The sequence below is a fragment of the Nerophis ophidion genome, linkage group LG18 (genome assembly GCF_033978795.1).
Source record: "Nerophis ophidion isolate RoL-2023_Sa linkage group LG18, RoL_Noph_v1.0, whole genome shotgun sequence".
Lineage (NCBI taxonomy): Eukaryota > Metazoa > Chordata > Actinopteri > Syngnathiformes > Syngnathidae > Nerophis > Nerophis ophidion.
Window position 1 is genome coordinate 14,396,964 of NC_084628.1, and position 7,473 is coordinate 14,404,436.

Here is a 7,473-nt window from a genome sequence, read left to right on the forward strand (position 1 = left end):
TTCACACACGCTACCCATGCTGTTCCTAACTTCATGCCCTCATCCACAGTTCCATGTCGTGTAAGTTTTAGCTCATAGTCAATTGCCTTTGTGCTAAGTCTTTTGTTTTTGTCCATTATCCATGCCATCGAGCAAGTATTTTTGTTTCATATTTGTATTTTGTAGCCAAGTTTTGTACCTCCACTGTGAGTGCTTTGTGTTTATCTTTTGTTAGTTATAGTCTATAAATGAAAAGATGTACTCACAGTCACATCTCGCCCGTGTTAATCATCCTCTGCATCGAAGAAACAACTTCAAGCCCAGCCCGAGCTTGACAGTTTTATAACTGTAGGGCCCCTTAGAGCAGTGGTTCTCAACCTTTTTTCAATGATGTACCCCCTGTGAACATTTTTTTTTTTAATTCAAGTACCCCCTAATCAGAGCAAAGCATTTTTGATTGAAAAAAAGGGATACAGTAAAATACAGCACTCTGTAATCAGTTTCTGATTTATTAAATTGTATAACAGTGCAAAATATTGCTCATTTGTAGTGTTTTTTCTTGAACTGTTTGGGAAAAAAAAAAAACTAAAAACTTGTTGAATAATAAACAAGTGATTTAATTATAAATAAAGATTTCTACACTTAGAAGTAATCATCAACTTAAAGTTCCCTCTTTGGGGATTGTAATAGAGATCCATCTGGATTCATTAACTAAAATAAAATAAATAAATCTTTAACATCAATATTTATGGAACATGTCCACAAATAAATCTAGCTGTCAACACTGAATATTGCATTGTTGTATTTTTTTTTTTTATAGTTTATGAACTTACATTCATATTTTGTTGAACTATTATTCAATAAATATATTTATAAAGGATTTTTGAATTGCAGCTATTTTTAGAATATTTAAAAAAAATCTCACGTACCCCTTGGCATACCTTAAAGTACCCCCAGGGGTACGCGTACCCCCATTTGAGAACCACTGCCTTAGAAGGTTGACACAAAATATCTGTTTCTCAGCTGTGGTCCTTCCAAATGGGCCGCAGTGGTGCTCAGTTGTAATGCACTTTTCCACCACTCGTGGCAGTAACTCAGTTCAATTCAGTTCATCCATCCATCCATCCATCCATCCATGTCTTATCGCTTTTCCCTTTTGTGGTCGAGGGGAGTGCTGGAGCCTATCTCAGTTGCACTTGGGCGGAAGGCGGGGTACACCCTGGACAAGTCGCTATCTCGTTTTAGTTTATTTCAAACCTGCATACGATACAATGTAATGCATCACACAACTCCAGTTGTTTCATTACAGCACGTCCGAAAAGGAGTAGGAAGAAGCAGATCTTATTTAATCCTACCCCTTTTCATACCATAGCAATTGTATCCCATTCCCTTGTTGTCTGTAACAGAACAGTGAACAAATAAATAATATATAAAAAATATACCACAGTGATTAAACACATATTATATACATATATAATCTTTGTCTCAATAAAAATTAAAAAAACGGGAAAAAAAGGGTTCAAGATGTTCATCATAATTACTGTTCTGTGTACTTTGTGAATACTTGTAGTTTGAACAGTCTCTTAAACTGAATCAAATTAAAGTTAAAGTACCAATGATTGTCACACACACAAGGTGTGGTGAAGTGAAGTGAATTATATTTATATAGCGCTTCTCTCAAGTGACTCAAAGCGCTTTACACAGTGAAACCCGATATCTAAGTTACATTTAAATCAGTGTGGGTGGCAGGGGGTAAAGTGTCTTGCCCAAGGACAAAACGGAAGTGACTAAGATGGCGGAAGCGGAGATCGAACCTGGAACCCTCAAGTTGCCAAGTTTACCAACCGAGCTACACCGCCGGTTGGTAGAGTGGTGAAATTTGTCCTCTGCTTTTGACCCATTCCCTTGTTCACCCCTGGGAGGTGAGGGGAGCAGTGAGCAGCAGCAGTGGCCGCGCCCGGGAATCATTTTTGGTGATTTAACCCCCAATTCGAACCCTTGATGCTGAGTGCCAAGCATGGAGGTAATGGGTCCCATTTTTATTAGTCTTTGGTATGACTCGCCGGGGTTTGAACTCACGACCTGCCGATCTCAGGGCGGACACTGAGTAGAAATGATCAATAACCAATAATGGAATCGGAGTCAAGCCTTCAGCCTGGTTGTTCATGAATAATTTTTTTCAATTAAAAATGTCTCTGTATCCAAGATCTGCATATATGTGGGGATTTATTGTATGGCAAAATTATATTTTTGAGAGTATTGTTATCACTTGTGTTTACAAAAGAGTGAATTAAAGTTATTACTTTTGCAACTACATGCTAAATATGTAAAAAGCACAAACTTTTACATCATCTCAAAATTGCGCCCAATCAACTAATGCCTTTTTAAAAACATAATTTATTGGAATGGTTTCATAATATCATAGAATATATTATCATTTAACATTGCGTCTTTCCTAAGGAAATAAACAATTGTACAGTGAATATCATATACTAACAAAACAAGTAAAACAAAAAACAACAATCAATCAATGTTTGTAAATATCCCAATTGATATTGTAACTGTAAAAAACAACACATGAAATATTGTTTACATTACAACTTTCATTACTGTCATATTGATATGATATGGCTGAAATATTAACATAATATTTATTGTGACAATCAATTTTCATGTATCAAACTTACCTTAGAAAATTGAAAATATTGACAATTGTGGGTAATTAAAATATTTGAGTTGAGTTGAGTTTGAGTTTATTTGGAACATGCAAGCATACAACATGATACATCACAATTTCCAGTTTCTCTTTTGAACATGTTCGAAAAGGAGTAGGAAGAAGCAGCGCTTATTTAATCCTACCCCTTTTCTTTTACATAACAGTTGCTAAAACTTTTGTTCACTTCCTGTTTGCAATTTATTCACAATTCTCCATAAGTAATCACAATAAAAATAAATAAATAAATAATAATTGGTGAAGTAAATTACATTTCCTATGATGAGATAAGTAAGATTATTTTGAGAATGAAAGAATGGATGGATAAAATAAATTCAGAATGTTGATCCTGGTTCTTCTTCTTTGTACTTTGTAAACACTTTAAATCTGAAGAGTTTCATGAAGTGGATCATATTAATACATTGATTTCTTTGCTTATTCCACTCCATAATTTAATTCCACATGAAGATATACTGAATGTCTTAAGTGTTATACGTGCGTACAAATGTATTAATTACATTTGTCTCTAAGATTATATTTCTCCTCTTTTTTTGAGAATTGTTGTATATTCTTGGGTACCAGGTTATAGTTTGCTTTGTGTTTAATTTTAGCTGTTTGCAAATTCACTATGTCGTGGAATTTCAGTATCTTTAATTCAATAAATAAAGGATTTGTCTGTTCTCTATATCCAACATTATGGATTATTCTAACTGATCTGTTTTGTAACATCGTTAGTGAATGAAGTGTACTTTTGTAATTATTTCCCCATATTTCTACACAGTAACTCAGACATGGTAACACTAGTGAGCAGTAGAGAATATGAAGTGATTTTTGGTCTGGGACATGTTTTGCTTTATTAATTATTGACGTGTTTCTTGCTACTTTATGTTGTATATTTTTTATACACATAATGTTTAATATTTTACCTTAAAAGGTTGTTAATCTCAAAGCTGAAATACAGCATTATTACATTTGTGATTACAGCAGTCCTTAAACAAAACTTAAAAACCCATCTTGTTAAAAAAGCATTTTCCTAAAAAGTCGGTGTAGATTCTTCCTTTAACTGTTATTGATGTTGCTACTGTATGTTATACTTTTTATTTTTAGATTTTAGACATTTTATTTGCCTCTTGCCTGTCTCTTCTCTGCTCTGTAGCATTTGGAGATTCCAAAAACATAAAGGTGTGTTTTGAATAAAATTCCTTATCATTAATGGGGGTTTATACTGTATGTAAAATCTCATATCAAGTGATTATATTAAATAATGAGAACATGAACCGTGAATTAAAAAAGATAAGTTCAAGTACAGGGACGCTGCCAACTATTATACACTAGAGAAAATGTCATCATCCTCATTACTTGGTCAAAACACCTTCTTTATTAATGAGCTCCTCTGGGGTTTAAGTAAATATTGTTATTGTTAATAAGAGCCTCACATTGTTAGTTATTCCCCTGCATGCTTTTTTACAACCTCTGGTGGCTAATGGCATTGTTATTTGTTAGTGTCGAATGTTTAATGACACCCCGAGGAAGTCGCCAACGCAGCATGACAACATGTTGATGTTTTTGTTTTCTCAACGTTAAACGCTGTAAATGTGACTTATGTGTCATGGCACAGTCTCAGTTGACTCTTTCCCCAATACCCTTAATTTGAACATCCATCACAACGACAACAACACTGTCAAAAATAATTAAAATACATTAAACAGGGGCAAAGATTGAAAAAATACACAATGTCAATGAATATTTTATTCAGACTGATCTAATAACAATAGACGTAATTTATTTTTTAAATGGTTTAAGGGACAATGTGAAAAAATATATCATATTAATTTTGCCAAATCAGTTCACAAAGAGCTAATTAAAACATAGCATGTGGACACACAGTCAATGCCCATGGCAGGGCCGTTTAGGACTAATTGTCCCTCCCAGGAGACACAGCGTGGACATTATGGACCCTGAGTGGCCTGCATAATTAATTTGATCTTCTAATTGCTGCTGGCGACGTCCTTTGGACCTGACAGAGACTCAAGTGGGCTCTATCGATAATCTCACAAACAACTGTAACGATGCCCTTTCCAATAGTACCGCTAAAGCTGAAAAAGGCCCTGAAGAGGCTTACCCCCTGGTTTACAGAAGAAACCAGAGCTCTCATGTATACAAAATCTGGAACGCACATGGCGTGCGACTAAACTTGAGGTTTTCCATCAAGCATGGAGTGATAGTTGGAAAACTTATAAATGCGCTATTACCTTCGACTTAGACTTACTTAGTTCCTCCCGTTCCTGTTGGAACATTGGGCGACGAATCCCCTCCATTTGTTCCGATCACTGGCGACCCTTCTTGCTCCATGCCAGCTGACTCCCATCTCTCTCAGGTCTTCCTTGGCTGTTTGTCTCCATGTTTTATTTGGCCGTCCTCTCTTCCTCTTTCCCCCTTCTGGCACCCAGTCCATTGCCACACTTGCCGGTCTCTCTCTCAGCAGTCGGAATACGTGTCCAGCCATTCTTCTTCTCCTGTCAGAGACTATGTGAGACAATGGTGCTACCCCTGCCCTTCTCATCCCCTCTTCATTGGTGATGTGGTCTCTCCATGAGATCCTCAAGATGTATCTGAGGCACCGTCGGTGGAAGACATCCAGCTTGTTAGTAATACTTGATGTCCCTATCCACGTCTCACAGGCATAGGTCACTGTAAGGATGACCACTGACATATAGAGGCGCAGCTTTGTGGACGTACTGATAGATTTTGATGACCAGATGTTCCGGAGACGTTGGAAGAATCCTGCAGCTTTTCCGATTCTGGTCTGTACATCCTTTTCTGCGTCTCCAGTGTTTGAGATGTTGTTTCCAAGATACGTGAAGTTCTCAATGTACTCTATGCCTTGTTCGCCTACGGTGAGCAGTGGAACGTTTTGGTCTTGTGCGACGGTCATGGCTTTGGTCGTCTCTTGGCTTATACGTAGGCCGACTTTTTCCCCTTGCTCATACAGATTGTTGGTCAATTTTTGGAGCGCAGCATAGGAATGGGTAAGCAAAGCCAAGTCGTCCGCAAAGTCCATATCTGCCAGTCTGCCTCCTCCCCACTTAATGCCGAAGTTTGCTCCGACGACAGACTTCCTCATGACAAATTCCATGACAAAGATGAGCAATAAGGGGGACGAGATACAACCCTGTCTTACCCCAGTCACAATGTCAAAGTCGTCGGTTGTGCTGTTGGTGGTTTTAACTCGACAGGTGGAGTTGTGGTACAGGGCTCTGAAGATGTTGACATACTTTGATGGTATACCATATAGCTGGAGGATCTGCCACAGTGAATCCCGGTGGATGCTGTCAAAGGCTTTCTTGAAATCGATGTAATGGATGATGGGGGGTGTCTGGAGTTCTTGGCACTGTTTTACCTTAGCTAAAACTAATAACCACTCAAACGTTATCCGCCTCAATAAAAACGATCCTAAATGTTTGTTCAATACAGTAGCTTCGCTAAGCCAACAAGGGACTTCTACCTGTAGCTCCACCCGCTCGGTTGATGACTTTTTGAAATTATTTACTAAGAAAACAGAACTCGTTAGAAAGGAGATTAAGAATAACGCATCCCAGCTCCAACTGGGTTCTATTAACGCAGATACGAATGTATGTACAACGGATCTAGAGCTCCAAAATAATCTCTATCTTTCTGTAGAAATAACGACTCGTAACAGGGACAAAACAAACATGTTTACTTGACCCTTTTCCTGGGAAACTTATCAAGGAGATGTTTTTAATATTTGGACCATCCGTGCAAAATATTTTTAACTTAACACTTTCCTCTTGTACTGTTCCTCCAGCGTTCAAAAAAGTGGTTATTCAACCTCTGCTCAAATGACCAAATCTTGATTCTGACCTCATGGTAAACCACCTTCACTTTATCTCGAAAATGTTATGTACGTGAGGGTTGGAAGGAGACGACACCACAAAGGAACTCTGGCCACCAGGTCTATTATAACCTTTGATGATTGTGTGGGATGTGTATGCTACTTTATGTGTTAGATGCAGGATTAAGTGTAAAATTACCCATGTAAATATTGCAAGGGGATGTTGTACATGCGTGATGGATGAAATCTTCGTCTGACCAAGAGGATAGGCACCATGGAAGTCCTGCAATGTTTACTTGTGCAGAGCTGGAAAACCAGTTAATATCTAAATGTTCTCCTAAAATACACAACGTTGGTCTTTTCTTGTATTTTAGTAAAGTGATTTACAAAAGGTAAAAATGGTAGGCTATACTGTAGGTCATTAAGGGCACAACAGCTCAGCACACAATAGCACACAAGATAGGTATACGTGGTAAGTGTCTTTAATTAAACGATACTTCAGTCTTAAACACCACATTTGTCAATATAAACAGGGATCACAATAATAATTTTTGTTTGATACTTACAGATATAAAGTCTCCAAGGTAAAAGCGTATTAGAAAGTGTCCAGTAACAAACGTCTATGCATCTTACTGTGTCGGGAGCCTAACTTAATGAATTATTGTGGCCACTAGGTGCCGCTAAAAAAATATGGATACTACTCCACTTTAACTAAAAGAAAGCATAAGTCCATTCCAGATAGGTAAAAGTAAATAGGTTAGTGCAGGGGTGTCCAAACTTTTTGACGTGGGGACTGCATTGGGCTCAAAAAAATTGGGCGAGAGCGGAAAGCCGACTGCACGTGAAGTAACTGCATACATATACCAAAGCATACCAACTTTATATATACATATATATATATATATATATATATATATATATATATATA